General features: G+C 45.0%; 1 protein-coding gene and 1 long non-coding RNA gene across 2 annotated transcripts in view; both read left to right on the top strand.

Annotated features, from left to right (window-relative positions):
* Window positions 1–14743, top strand: part of LOC135919836 (deubiquitinating protein VCPIP1-like) — an 83001-nt gene that overhangs the window by 6365 nt on the left and 61893 nt on the right. The window lies entirely within an intron of this gene.
* Window positions 4301–7592, top strand: LOC135919857 (uncharacterized). The gene is made up of 2 exons (XR_010570078.1): window positions 4301–4396; window positions 7422–7592. It is a non-coding gene; the product is annotated as an uncharacterized lncRNA (long non-coding RNA).

The following is a 14743-nucleotide window of genomic DNA, read 5'->3' as shown; positions in this document are numbered from 1 at the left end:
TGGCAGTCAGCCTCTATAATCTCTGCAAGAGTTCGTTTTCTAGGTCTCATAGGAGACCCTGATCGTGTGGTATCACTCGTTTTTTTCTGGCACCCAGGGTCACTTCCATTCTTGTCTTCCGTCTTCCCTCCTATTCCTTAACGCACATTTTTTAAAGTGAATAAGAAATCATTTAAAACGATGACGCTCCTATTCTAGCCGGTAATTCGGAATTTATTTGTGTTTGCAATTCGGTCACTTTTATTTATCTTATATGCCCTGCAAACAATTAAATTTGCTGTTTGCGACTTCATCGCTGAACTTGGCGTTTGCTGCAGTTTCAGGCATTGAATGCAGCACTGATGAACACTTCTGCATGAACACCTTGCTTCGTATAGTTCAGTAGGAATTAAATAAGTGAGATCCGGTGCTTCAACGCCTATCCCATCATTTCCAGGAATTAAGAGGCCATTCTACCACGAGCACAAACACGCCATTGCCAACATTGTCGAATTCCGTCATGTTGTCGAATGCGCTGTCTTGTCGACGCTGATTGGCCCAGAGGCCCGCCACGGCCTCTCTGATTGGTTCAAAATGGCGGAATTCGGCGATGTCCAGAATAGGCACCCCGGGGCTCCCCCGATGCCTCTGCGAAACGCCTCCTTCTTTCCCTGTTCTGTAACAGCGGCAGAAAAAACCAAACCCGTATTAGAAAAAGAGAGTCGCAGTTTCGCCCTAAAGACGAAAGCAACGATTGTAATAGCAAATTACTAGATAGCTATACGAATTATGAATAGTATAGTTTGTGTTCTCCGCCTATATAGCGGTGCTCCGCCGGGAGTCACCTTGACCACCGCGCAAGTCCGAGGATCCGAGCCCCTCAGGGGGACGATCAGCTCAGCCGCGTGTGTAGCGTGTGCCCGAAGCGGACGCTCGTTCGGTCTCCTATGGGAGCGAAACAGAGCGCCGCAAGGAGAAGGCCCAGAGTACAAGGAAGGCGTTTATTGTACGACCACCTTGGCGTTCAGGATATCTGTACACACCCGTTCCGGCGCGGGGCTCATGAGCCGAAGCTCCCGCAAGTCAAGGGGTGACACTCAGCTATCTCAAAACGCAGTAGCACGCCGCTATACGGGAGGATGGCTCCCAACGACCGTGCTACCAGGGCAACGTTCTTTCAGCTCGGGGTAGCCTCCGAGGGCGACTCGGCGCAGTACGACCGCGCACGTCAAGTGAGCCGCGTCTCTTTGGCGTAGCCTTCAGAACAGGAGCAGCGAATAGGTACGCAACCGCTTCGGGTCGAGGACCTTCGGCGAGACCGGCCAACCAAAGGGATGACCGGGAGAATGGGAAGTCAGTACGCACCGTTTCGCTGTCCGAGAGCTTCTCCCCGCGTTGCCGCTCCTCGGTCGACTTGAGTCGCCAGGAGAGAAGGAACGCGGGTTCCCGCCCAAACAGACCAATCGGGTGAGCCCCTGGACCGTTCGGGGGCGGACGGCAACAAGTGCCGTTCGGCGCCCTCGGAGGAATGAGAGAGGGGGAAAGAGGTGGACCGCGCGCGCGAAGTTCAAAAGCGAGCTCGCCGCGCTCGGTTCCTATGCCCAAAACGTGCTGTGCTATGGCGCTGCAACGAAATGGGCTACGCAGTCCCCACAAGTTTTAACAACCGTGTAAACTTGTAAGCATTCGCTTACTAACTAAATTAACAAGCATGATACCACGTATGCCCAAGCAAACATGAACACATCTCGCTCGATGACCACTTCAACTTGCTGTCAAAACGCTAGAGGGAGGAAGTGCGGCAGCAGCAGCGAGCGAATCGGCCTTCGCGCTGCGTCTCGCATCTATGCGAACTAAGCGGCGAAAACACAGCGCACACGAAGCTGTCAGCACTCGGCGCTGTGCCCATCCCAGATCGCTTTGAAGGTAGGGCCCGCGCGGCCTCGCCATAGACGACCGCACGCCAAGTTTCATCCTAGACGCCAGCGCTCGTTTCTCCCCTGGCGGAGCGATTTCATCTCCAGCGGGGGTTTCCGTCGCCGCTTCCCTTCACGGTCGCGCCCGCGTTCAGTTCGCGCTGCGCGCGTAACGTCTCTTGTTTGCGACGGCACCTCTTCGGATGACTGGAAATTATTATTGTGTTGTTAACTGTCACGACAGCAATGTAAACATGAAAAGGTTGATGCCACCAGTGAAATTCTGCCGATTCACAAGAAAATGGTATACGAAAGAAGCAGACGACAGACATGGATTATCCTTACAAAAATAACTTTAGACTATGTATAGAAAGTCTATAGACTTCTTATAGAGGACCTTTCCTTTCTAAAGATTTGGCCTTTTGTTGATACAAAGTCTGTAGACTGTCTATAGACGAAAGTCGATAAAGTTTCTATTTCTTTTTGTCTATACGCAGTCTATAGACGGTCTGTAGAAAAAAGTCGATAAGGTGTTTGTCTTTTTTGCCTACTTCCCCTCTATGGACTACCTATAGACGAAAGTCGATACAGCTTCTATCTATTTTTGTCCATACTTTGTCTATAGACTTTCTATAGACGAAAGTCGATAAGGTTTCTATTTCTTTTGTCTACTCGCAGTCTATAGACAGTTTATAGAAAAAAGTCGATAAGGAGTATGTTTCTTTATTGTATCCTTCCCCTCTATGGACTACCTATAGACAAAAGTGGATTACGGTCTCTATCTATTTTTGTCCATACTCTGTCTATAGACTCTCTATATTAGACAGTTAATAATAATAGTCGGCTAAGGTTTCTATTTCTTTTTCTCTCCTGGTGTATTAAATGTCTATATAAGAAAGTCGATAATATGTAATGCCGAGTTCCCATACTCCCCGCCCTCTGCGAAGGCGATGATATGGCACTGGTTCATGCGCGACCGGCACCGTGTGCAACCCCGGCGCGGCGGGCAAACCGTGCAGACTGCTAGTCGTCATTCGGTGCAGCTGCACCGAACGAGGATCGCGGCGGAACAGGCAACGTCCGAGTCACAAAGGTCTTCCAGGCACCCGAAGGCCCTAATCCTGGCTGCTTCCCGGACGTACACTTCGCGAGACCAGCTGGTGAAGGTCAGATGGTGATGATGTGGCAAAGGTGGTGAATAAGTCGCGAAAGCCGGCAGACCAGGTGGTGAATTCACCACCTGGTCTGCCTCTGAGTTGTCGTGGTATTGCATGTCTATAGATTAACAATAGACAAACATCGTTAATCTGGGCCCAACCCGTGTACGCTGTAACCAAGCGCAGGTACCGGTGGATAATACGTAGCTGCGTTTGATATAAGCCACTGAAGTTGTATACTGCTGAGATTGCTGTAGAGCCTATTTGTAGACATTAGTATACACATAGTGTATACCTCCGCATTTGTTGACCACATGATATGATCTACGTAGTCGGTCTCGGCAATCCCAAGACAGTCTTCACAGTTGTCGCATCACTTTTGCGGCAGTAGAATAAAGAAAGCAAAACGCCGATCCAATTGTTATAATAGTTGTTATGAACGCCAGCTTCAGCTACAAGTGGATTCCAAACAGGCATCGAGCTAACAGCAAGGACACTCGTAATGTTTGTAGCTGACAACGCGGACTTTGTGAATGTGCGATGAACCGATGTCGCGCATGTGGTGTTCGCGTTGTGTGTCGTCCGATTCTCGGATACTTTTCACATTTTCTTCATACCTCGGCTGCGTCACTAACATAGGGCGGTTTTTTGTTGACTGATATCCTGCACTATAAACCCATCAAAGTTTCTCATTTACTTAAAATAGGTGCCAAATTATCAGAGCCCACCCAGTATTTCGCCGGCGGTATGCCTGGGCAGCCACGCATATGAGTACCTCAATGCTGTACTGATTGCTTTGACCTATCACCAGAACAGAAAATTAGCACTAACATACGTGCGGGCATCACATTTGGTGGTATGCTGGAAGATATGCTACAAGTACGCTGTATTACTAATCGACGCTGGCAATAATGCGTCTGAAACGTTTGAAGGGCCCTGTAATGGCTTTTACAAACAGCGCATTCAAGTTAGCGTTCCAGTCTCATACGATAGCCCACAGCGTTTGTCATACAACCTGCCAGCGCATTTCCTTCGTCCACGAAAAAAGATGAATAATGGTGATAAAGATGAATAAGCCACCCGTTCCGGCGCGCATGGCGCGCCGAGAGAGAGCGGAAAAAAAAATGAAGGAGGAAAAGGCGCTCACACTCCTCCGAGCGCGCGCGCTCGCGCGCGCGGAGCTCCTGCGCATGCGCGGAGATCTTGCGCATGCGCGGCGGTGCGCCATCTCAACGAGTGCGCCTGGCACGTATACGGTTGTACCGGTGTGCGGTGTCCGCCTGAGCGTTGGTGTCTGTGTATGCGTGTCATCTTTGTGGCATCACACGTCAACTACACTGAACGGTAAGCTTTAGCAAAGATGTTTTGCGTCAATAGCTCATGATTATGTGAGCGCATTTCGTAGCGCGAAGCGGCTGCATGTAGTGCAGGCGACTCGGGTATAGTGTCGGTTTGTCGTTGGCATAGTTTCATAACGCGCTCTTGTTCTCGCTTCTACTATACGGAATGTTTTACGGCGAGCGATCGCTCGGGCTTGTTGATTTTCGCATAATAGTTTAGGTGCGTAAAGAAGGAAGCTACACCGTGTATTAACTTGATATTGAGGTACCACTAAGCGGATTGTGTATGTTGGGCAGCCAGTGTGGTAGATCTCATTTCGTGGCGCTTGATCCGGCCGCGATGAATGCTGCGCCGCATGTGTAGTGAAATGCTCGTGACACGCTTTACGTATATATCTCGAAATTGTGTTAGCATCAAGAATGTTCTGACAGACATGTATAGTTAAATAACTGCTAACGTACTCGGATGAAAGGCCGTGTTTCCGGGGCATGCATCAGCAGTGTGTGCACTGCCGTTTTCGCATTGTTTTTAAGGTAGCAGTATTTTTAAGGTTTCTGGCAACCAATCTAAATAATTTTGGGAAGTTACAGCAAGCAAAACACGAGACTTGAAGAAATGTCAAGCGAAAATCTCTAGATTCACCCAATCTATTTATATGCAACCACAAATGCTTTTCGAGCATGAAACCTGCGATAAGCTCAGTCACTCGCAGCTTCGCAACTTAGCCGAAAAAATTGGAGCACAATAAATTAGTCGCTCCGGGAAGCACCTTTACACGTTTCAGACTGAAGGCATTGCGTTTGACGGTAGTTGGAAGATTTGTTTTTTGTCTCTTTTTTAAACAGTTTAGCAGCAGAAGTTATCTTTCGAGCTATATGAAAAGCGTTAAGCGCCTTTCGATGCTTCGGGGATATGCAGTTTACGTGCTCTTAATCTCTAGGCAGCTGCTGGCGCAGATTCGCATTGTGCCAGTCGTGCACGGTATGAAGCCCTTGTCGTGCGCTATAAGTGTTCCGGTTTTCATTACTGTTGCATGTAGTGCCGTCATCCTGGACAGACTGCATACTATATGCGCTGTACAAAAGAATAAAGAGCCAGATTATCAATTTGGTGGTCTTTTCTTAGTAGATAACGCACAGATTATTCAAATAATTCAGTGGACATTGCATTTGTTCTACCCTTATTAACACACCTAAGAGATCGTAACATGTTTTAGTTGATAAGTGACCTGATCAGTACGCCCCCATTCATGCGCATTCTACTGAAAGTGTGGCAAATGTATTCATCTCGAAGTATGAGAAAAGAGACAATGCAGACTGTTCTAAGCGGAAATAAATTGCAAATGTTAACGTGATTGTTCAAAACTGCAGTCAGTATGCTGAGCATGTTCGATCGGCACGGGCACATTGCTTTAATACCTGAAAAATGTGCACAGTCCAGCAGGGTATCTTTGTTTCAACAATTATTATTATAGGAATCGTTTGGGATTTTCACATTTCTTTCGTTTTTATGAGTACACTGTGTGTCACATGAACCTGTCTTGAAACGAAGCGTACCGTTGCTAACACCGGCTACCATTATGGTTGTCTAACTGCTTATCATACTATAATATAACGAAACATCATAATGGTACTGATTAATATTGCCATGTAGTCTTTAGTCATAGGTAAACAAAGTTAACTAGAGGCATAAGTGGTGAGAGCAAATTATATAGAAAACTACTATTGAACCGTAAAAATAACTCATTGTATGAGTTTTCCCTCAAATTGTTGCATTTGTTTTACGCGTGTCTCTGTCTTCCGTGCTGTACTCGTGTGGCCATCAATTACGAACTTGCCGAAGCCCTTGTCAGCTTTATTAAACAAGGGATTCAAGTCAGTTGCATCTAATACTACATGTTAAATGACTGACGTGTTATTCGTTTTATCTAAATATTATGGACTGGCACTACTTGGCAAGCATTAAACCATAGTATTTTTTATTGCACTTAAGCTGCAGGCGTCATAGATTGCCAGAAAATTTTCATGAAAACAGCCAGGAAAGGCTTGGAAAAAGATCGGGAAACTTTAAATTGGCCACATAGGTATGCTGTCTTGTTACATGTCAAAGTTTCCAGAAAGTCTCTGTGTTAAATATATTTTTAAAACGTTTCACTTCATAAAAATTGAAGGAAATTGGTTCTATTTATTGAAAAAAAAAGAAAGTTAAGCAGACTGACAAGGCATTTCTTACTCAATACGTTTTTTTTTGCGTTAACTAAACGTCCTGAACCTCGATAGCCTAGAAATAATTTTCATCTTTCAAAGCACCTTAAATAATTTACTGTGATAGAATTCATTCGAACTATACTGTCAGTTCTGTTTCCTAGGAGGTGCATATCTGTCGTGCCATGACACAAAGTGCTCGTGTGGTATTTCGGGTGCTCATGTGGTATACCTAACTTGGAAACCTGTTAGCATGCCCAAGAGGCCTCATTACCTGCAAGAAATTAAGGTACCATATCAATACAATCAACCCATCCGCCATCTGTTGAAGTTATGGCCAATGACCCATTCATTTAAAAGTATGAGAAATACATTTCAATGTGTACTAAGCAAAATAAATTACAATCTTAGGCATGACACTGGGAATATTCCAGTCACGTCTCCTGAAAACATCCCTCTGCACGGGCATACTTAACTACCAGCCAAAAAAACTGTACAGACAGCCCAACTGGGTAACGTTTCCGCAATAAATATAGGGACCATTTGGGATAAGTACATTAATGCATCATATATGAACTTGTCATAAAAGGGAACATACTGTTGCTGACACGAGCAGCAGTTGTGACTTTAATTGTTCCCCATACCATGCAATAGAACATTGCATAAAGGTACTGATTTGTATTGACAAGCAGCCATTAGTCATAGTTAAACCGCATTAAGTATTGACTTAGATGGTTTGAGTAAATATATTCAGCTGCTTAATGAACACACAAAGAATACACATGTTATTTTTGCCTCATATTGCTGCATGTACTTATTTGCAGCATACACCTGCAGCACCTTTGGGACTAATGACACAAAGGTCAAGGCCAGCCTGGCGACCATGCTTGCCAAGGAGTAGTGTAAATATTTAATCTGTTTCCATAATAGCATAAGACAAGAATTTAAGGAATTCATGTATTATATCGAGCAATAAAAACGGTTAATGTATTGCCGGTGCATTTGTTTTATTTTTTGCACTGCATGATTCAGCACTATATAAATTCTTTCTGTTTATGCAACATATATAAAAGTACAGCTGGTTCAGGAGCTTTATTAATCTACTAACGGTAATGCATAAGTGCAGATGAAAAGGAACAGGTGCACATGCATAATATCTGCATTCCATGCATTTCATATCTATAAAATGAAATGAAATAAATTCAAAACGTTTTGCTACCGCATGTAATGAAAAATGTAAACTAACTTGTAGATAGCCGCTATGGAGTTATGGCCTTATACACTCTTTGGAGACTTGTCTATAAAATGTCTGTCTAGAGTGTCTATAAATTAATGAAAATGCATGTTTGTTGGCAAGTGTATGCAGAACGTCATAGAAAAAAGTGTATTGGATTATAAAGTTCTGTTTTTGTAGACTGAAGTCTATAGAATGTCTATAGTATATATACATTTGTCTGTAGACATTCCATAGACTTCAGTCTACAAAAGTAGAACTGTAAGCCTATACACTTGCCCATAGACATTATGCAGACAACTGTCTACAAACATGAATTTTAATTAATCCATTGCTTAAATGATATTGCGCGACATAAAAAACGACACGGACGTGAAAGAAGACGACACACCAAGCGCAAACTTTCAACTAAGTTTATTGAGCCACTGCGTCATTTTATACATGGCATGCACGTAAGTCGCACATGCGCCTACACGGAAATGAAGTGCGAAATCATGTAACATGGTTACGTGTCGTGTGATGCCGCGTCCAAGTAACGTAATTCTTTTTCTGTGAGAGCTAGAGACGGGAAGCTGACACACGCATCACCCAATTTCGCGATCATCTGTGCTTCAGATATCTCACGGATGAGCTGCGTGCTGCCACGGGAAACAATCGTACATTGATCCTCAAGAGGTTTGCACCCATGATCGCGACAGTGGATCGCAAAGAACTCAGAATCTGTGATTGAATTTTTGAAGTCACATTCTGACCGTGGTCTTCAGGCGTTTTCCATTGATGTAAAGGATCTTTATTATTCCTTGCCGCATAGAAGCGTACTGTCCTGTGTTGAGCAATGTATAGATAAGTATGGTGCTGTTTCCTTCCAGAATGAGGCCGGCATGTCTTGCAGTCAATTTTTAGAACTTTTACAGATTTATCTTAATTCCACCTTTATCACTTGGGATAACCAATGTTTTTTGCGGAAGAGCGGAGTTTGTATTGGCTCTTGCATTGCTCCCATTCTTAGTGACTTGTTTTTATCTTGTTTAGACTATGACATTTCTTTACAAGTGCAAGGCACTGCAGTTTTTAAAACATTTAGATACGTTGATGACTTTTTAATTTTCATTGACTGCTCTTCTGATGCCTTCATTCTGGAAGCTAAGAAAGCGTTAGAAACGTTTCAGAAGTGCCTAGCCCCCCTTCAAACTACTCATGAGATGCCGGCAGATAGGTCTCTTCGTTTTCTTGATCTTCGCCTGAATTTTCAGGACTGCCACACGTGTTGGTCGTACGAGCCGCGAGCCAACAAACCACTTCTGCCGTATACGTCCGCACATTCTAAGCTTGTTAAGCGGGCCATTGTCAGTTTGTGCTTCAAGAATGCCCTTAGCAAGTCTTGCTGCCATGTTGTGGACGTAAGCTTAGAAGCGCAAACTTTACGGTTGTCCTTGGCTGGATATCCCAGGGTGGTGCTAGTGTCTGTCGCGGAACGCATCTTAAGAGAAGCGCGATCCAGTACGCAAAAGTCAGTTGCCGATGCCCCTCCTGGCACACGCCCTAAAGTTAGTGTCATACCTTACATGCACGGGATTTCCCACAACTTGAAAAAGATTGCCCAAAGAGCGAATGTAAGAGTTGTTTTTTCTGCTCCCGACAAGCTCGGCAGGCTTTGCAGGCTGACGGATCTAAATGCCGTCCCTTCCGATAAATGCAGAAAGCATCACCGAAAAAAGTTTGTCGAGTGTGTACACCGGGTGGTGTACAGCCTTCCGCTTTCTTGTGGCAAGAAATAATAGGACAAACTGGGCGTTGCCTCAATGATCGGCTCCGTGAGCACAGCAACAATGTTAAAAACGGCTCTGGCGGTTTCTTGGCGATCCACTGTCGCGATCATGGGTGCAAACCTCTTGAGGATCAATGTACGATTGTTTCCCGTGGCAGCACGCAGCTCATCCGTGAGATATCTGAAGCACAGATGATCGCGAAATTGGGTGATGCGTGTGTCAGCTTCCCGTCTCTAGCTCTCACAGAAAAAGAATTACGTTACTTGGACGCGGCATCACACGACACGTAACCATGTTACATGATTTCGCACTTCATTTCCGTGTAAGCGCATGCGCGATTTACGTGCATGCCATGTATAAAATGACGCAGTGGCACAATAAACTTAGTTGAAAGTTTTCGCTTGGTGTGTCGTCTTCTTTCACGTCCGTGTCGTTTTTTATGTCGCGCAATATCATTTAAGCAATGGATTACCAACTTGCCCGGAATGCTGCTCTCATTAATTAATCCATAGACACTCTAGACTCAGACTTTTTATAGACTAGTCCATAAAAAGTGTATGGCCATAAGTCTATAGGCAGTCTATAGACAGTGTAAAGACTTAGACTTTTTATAGACTAGTCTATAAAAAGTGTATGGCCATAAGTCTACATACAGTCTATAGACAGTGTATAGACAGTCTATAGACTCAGACTTTTTATAGACTAGTCTATAAAAAGTGTGCGGCCATAAGTCTATAGACTGTCTATAGACTAGTCTAAAGAAATGTCTATAGACAGTCTATAAATTCAGACTTTTTATAGACCAGTCTATAAAAAGTGTGCGGCCATAAATCTATAGACTGTCTATAGACCAATCTAAAGAAATGACTATAGACAGTCTATAGACTTCTTAGACAAATGTCTATGGACTGTCAATGGACTTTGTATAAAATACTGCGGTGCGCCGAGCGAAGTAAACATCTGGCAAACGAAGCGAGCTCGTTCATTGATCCCTCCTGAGTGTATGACGGTTTCTATATGTAACCCACGTGAAATTAATAATTACTCGGTACATAATCCTTTTATTCATATAAAAACATTAAGTTAAACGAGCGCTTGTCCTGTCTTCTTTCTCGTGTTTCGTTTGTATGTGCGCTGTCTAAGAATGGAAACCACGTCTGTTGTATGCGCTAGCAGTGGCCGAAGTTCACGCGTGCCGAGAAATTCAATATGTGCATGATGCATTGAACATGACCGGAGTTCATTCCCGCTTCACCACTGCACCGATCGATCGGGTTACTGGACGATACACACCCGCGTCTTGGTCGCGCCGGCATTGCTGAAGCAGGAATGATTAATAATACTTTCAACTTCCGTCTCTTGAGTACTGTTAAAAAATGACCAAGCTGTCTACATTGCTGCCTCTATTCTATATTGTAGGGGACGTACTAGTTAAAGTTGTGTGCGCATGTCGTACTTGTGCTATGCAGCGATATATCTTGTTTATTTCCGCACAGTGTCGATAGAAGTCCGTTGTCGCCATCAGAGACAACACGGATTTGTAGCAAACATAATGTGAGAAACTGCAAAAATGACTTTAGCTCGTTGGTGCTGTATGTACGTGCCGCATCGTATGTGCTGACGATTTTTCCGGCGGCACATACGATGTCGTTTCCAATTACCTGCTCAGCGTCCCTTACATGGTTAAGCAGACGCTGCCCTTTCGCCGCATTGCAGCCATAAAAATAATCGTGAAGCGTACCGATCTTCTTAAAGGCAAATATAGCGTGTGCAGCTTGTTTCACACTAAGGGGAAAACTCGGAACGTATTGCGTCGCGATGCGGCAAGCAATGAGTCGTGCGGCGGCAGCAGCTCGAGCAGGCGCACAGGCCTGAGGGGCAGTGTCGTGATCTGCGTCGTCTGCTACGGCGGTGCGCGCTGGCCGCATTTTCAGGAAGCGCGGTACTGTCAGGGGCAGTGCACCGATTTCATCGGTACTGCAGGAACTGAGCTGATAGTCTTTACTAAACGTTGTGCGTCGCCCCACTCTGATCCTTCATTGGCGATAATGGAGTTCCACAAACTTCTTTTGACAACATGGTTCATTTGTTCTTTCGAAAGTCCGGAGTACTGAGCGTGTGCACGTATATTTCTTCACTGTGTGTGCTACCGTAATGAGCAGCGACAAAACGCACCAAGATGTGCGCGCAACGTGCTCAGTCTTTGTTTGACTCGAAAGGAAAACAAAGCACTCAACAATAGGAGTGGAACACGGTTAAACGGAGCCGCCAGTTTTCCAAGCATTATGTCTCCTCCATCTTTGATTAAATCGACTGTTATTCCACCCTCTCCTGCCGCTTTTCCCCGTTTCATTTCTTGCAAGGCCCTTCTGACCTCATCGCTATTTATAGGAGGAGTTTCTGTATCCTGTTCACTACTGTTACGAATGGAGTTATTCTGAGTCCTTTGGGTACTGTACAGGTCAGTATAGAATTGTTCCTATATATGCCTCCTGCATCTTTGATTAAATCGACTGGACTGTTATTCCATCTTCTGCTGCCGCTCTTCCTCGTTTCATCTCTTGCAAGGCCCTTCTGACCTCATCGCTAGCTATAGGAGGAGTTTCTGTATCGTGTCCGTTACTGCTTCGAATGGAAGCCTTCTGACTCCTCTGGGTACTGTACAGGTCAGCATAGAATTCTTCCGCTGCTGTTACTGTACCAGCGAATAATAACCTAAACTAGCCTCGAAGGTCGTGCTTTTTTGTACATCATGCGCCGGACACGATTAAATGAACGTTTTAGGTTCAGACAATGAGCTGGAAGTGATTTTTCTCGATAATCATTCGCTACACCAGACAGACCCTGCCCGCCGGTGGGGAATTAAACACGTCACGCTCGGAACTTCAGTTAGTATCTCGTCATGTCCCCAGCGGCAGCGATGACAGCGCTCATCCTGGAAGGCAGTGAAGTGTAGAATGACTTGATCAGGGATGTGTTCATTCGCTGCACGTCTCAGTCACTGACGATGGTGGATCGAAGCCTATCCTCGGGCGACTGATAGAGGGGATGTTGCGCCAGCGATACTTTCAACGAGCCCCAGACATTTTAAATGATGTTGGCGCCCGGGGATTGAGGCGGCCGCTCCAAGAGAGTGACTGCGCGCTCTTCTAGCAGTTCTTGCACAGCACGAGCAGTGTGGATTGGCGTCCTATCGCGTTAGAATATATAGTCGCCTTCCAGAAACGGGCCGTCAAGAATGTATGGAATCAGTACGTCGTCTATGACTGCCATGCAGCGATGAACTTACATTCGAGGCATATCAGTGGGCGTCGCGCAACGCTTAGCAAAGAATACCGGCTCCTTTCACGCAGTAACGATGTGATCAGCGCCCTGCACCTGACAGTAGAACGTTTCTCGACAATGCGGCCAGCGTGCGCCACCGTAGCAGACGACGCCGTTCAAGATCCCGCCCCTCGAGCATCTGCGCGAGCTGCTGCGCTTCGAGTTTTCCCCTAAATGCACGGAGGAAGGAAACTAAGGAGAGGCCCTGACGTCACTCTTTGTGAAGCAAAAGTGAAGCCGGAAGTTGGCGTTGCTCATGGCGATGCTCCGCCTTTTGTGCCACCCTCCTGTCTTGTTTACATCTTTCGCGAAACCACGCCGCGCTGCACGTGGTTTCGCGCGCGGAGCGCGCGCGCTCGCGCAACATCCGGCAGAGCACGGTGCAGGTAACACAGCGCAACAAGACACGGTGACTAACGCAAACCCGCCCACACAGCGCCTTTGCCACGGCACGAAACCTACCAGAGCAACAGGTGTGAGCGCTCAAAAAATCAGATGAACGCCGCCATTGTGGCCCAAAAGGCGTGGCCATGCAGCAAAAAAAAAATAAAAAAGCAGCAAAAGAAATGAGAACCTATACGTCATTTCCGCCACACTTTTCTCCTAGCGCGCGGAGGGGGTAGGGCCAGTGGCGTAGCCAGAAATTTTGTTCGGGGGGGGCTACGCCACTGGCCCAACACACACATATATATATATATGTGTGTGTTGGGCCATATTCAACCCAGATATATATATTCAATATATATATAACCATATTCAACCCAGATATATATATATATATATATATATATATATCTGCACGCTGCAGCTCAGCCTCCTCCTTAAGAGGAAGCTTTAGCTCGGGTGCTCCTATTTAAGTACATGTAGTAAGGGAATTCGTTTTTCCTTGCAACCACTTCACCAAATTTGCGGAGGTTTATTGCATTTAAAAGAAAAAGTTTAATTCTAGTGACTACTGGCTTCGAATTTTTCATTTAGGTGGTCAATTATTTATTAAAATTTGGCCAAAAACTGAAAATTTTCAGAAAACGATACTATCAAGTTTAACACTCAGTGACTCAACAATGAAAAATGATATCACAATTCTGTGAATTGCATCTAATAGTACATCTACAGCGGACAAAATAGATATGTTACACATGAATCTAAAAAAAAATAGTATTGTGGAAATACGGCTTTTGCAGAACCCTTGTACACAACGTAACCAATTCACGTAAGATACAAATTGACACAGCAAACTTGTCCGCTTTGACTGTTATAATAAATGCCGTTTACAGAACCAGAATATCTGTTCTTCATGCATAGCTATTAGTTTGTAAACGTCGTGCTTCTATTTTTTCAAACTTTCGAATTTTCCAAAACATTTTAAACAAAATTCAGGCGCTAAATCGAAGTTCTGTTTCCAACAGACACTAGGATTTAACTTTTTCTATCAAATGCAACCAATTTCAATAAAAGCGATTAGCAGGATTATCTCAGAAAAGCGTTTCTGCGTTTTACAAGTATTTGAATAGGCCGCGTCGGATTGGGCCCGAGCTAAAGCTTCCTCTTAAACAATTTATCGAGGGATCAAATACATGAATAATAACTGCATTGTCATTGCCAAAGATGGTGCAAACGAATTCTTGATTGCACGATGGTTTTGGCCCGGTCTTGGAATGTCTTTGCAACGGCTTTTGAACCGTTTGCTCCAACGCTTCACAGTGGTCAATGAAATGCAGTGTTCAACGTACACGGCAGTCATATGGTGATTAATTTCTGTTTTGGAAACACCTTCAGCTGTCAAAAACTTCGCGACACCGAGCTGTTCAACTTTGGA

This window comes from Dermacentor albipictus, chromosome 9 (genome assembly GCF_038994185.2).
Source record: "Dermacentor albipictus isolate Rhodes 1998 colony chromosome 9, USDA_Dalb.pri_finalv2, whole genome shotgun sequence".
Classification (NCBI taxonomy): Eukaryota; Metazoa; Arthropoda; class Arachnida; order Ixodida; family Ixodidae; genus Dermacentor; species Dermacentor albipictus.
This window is presented reverse-complemented; position numbering and strand designations above follow the sequence as displayed.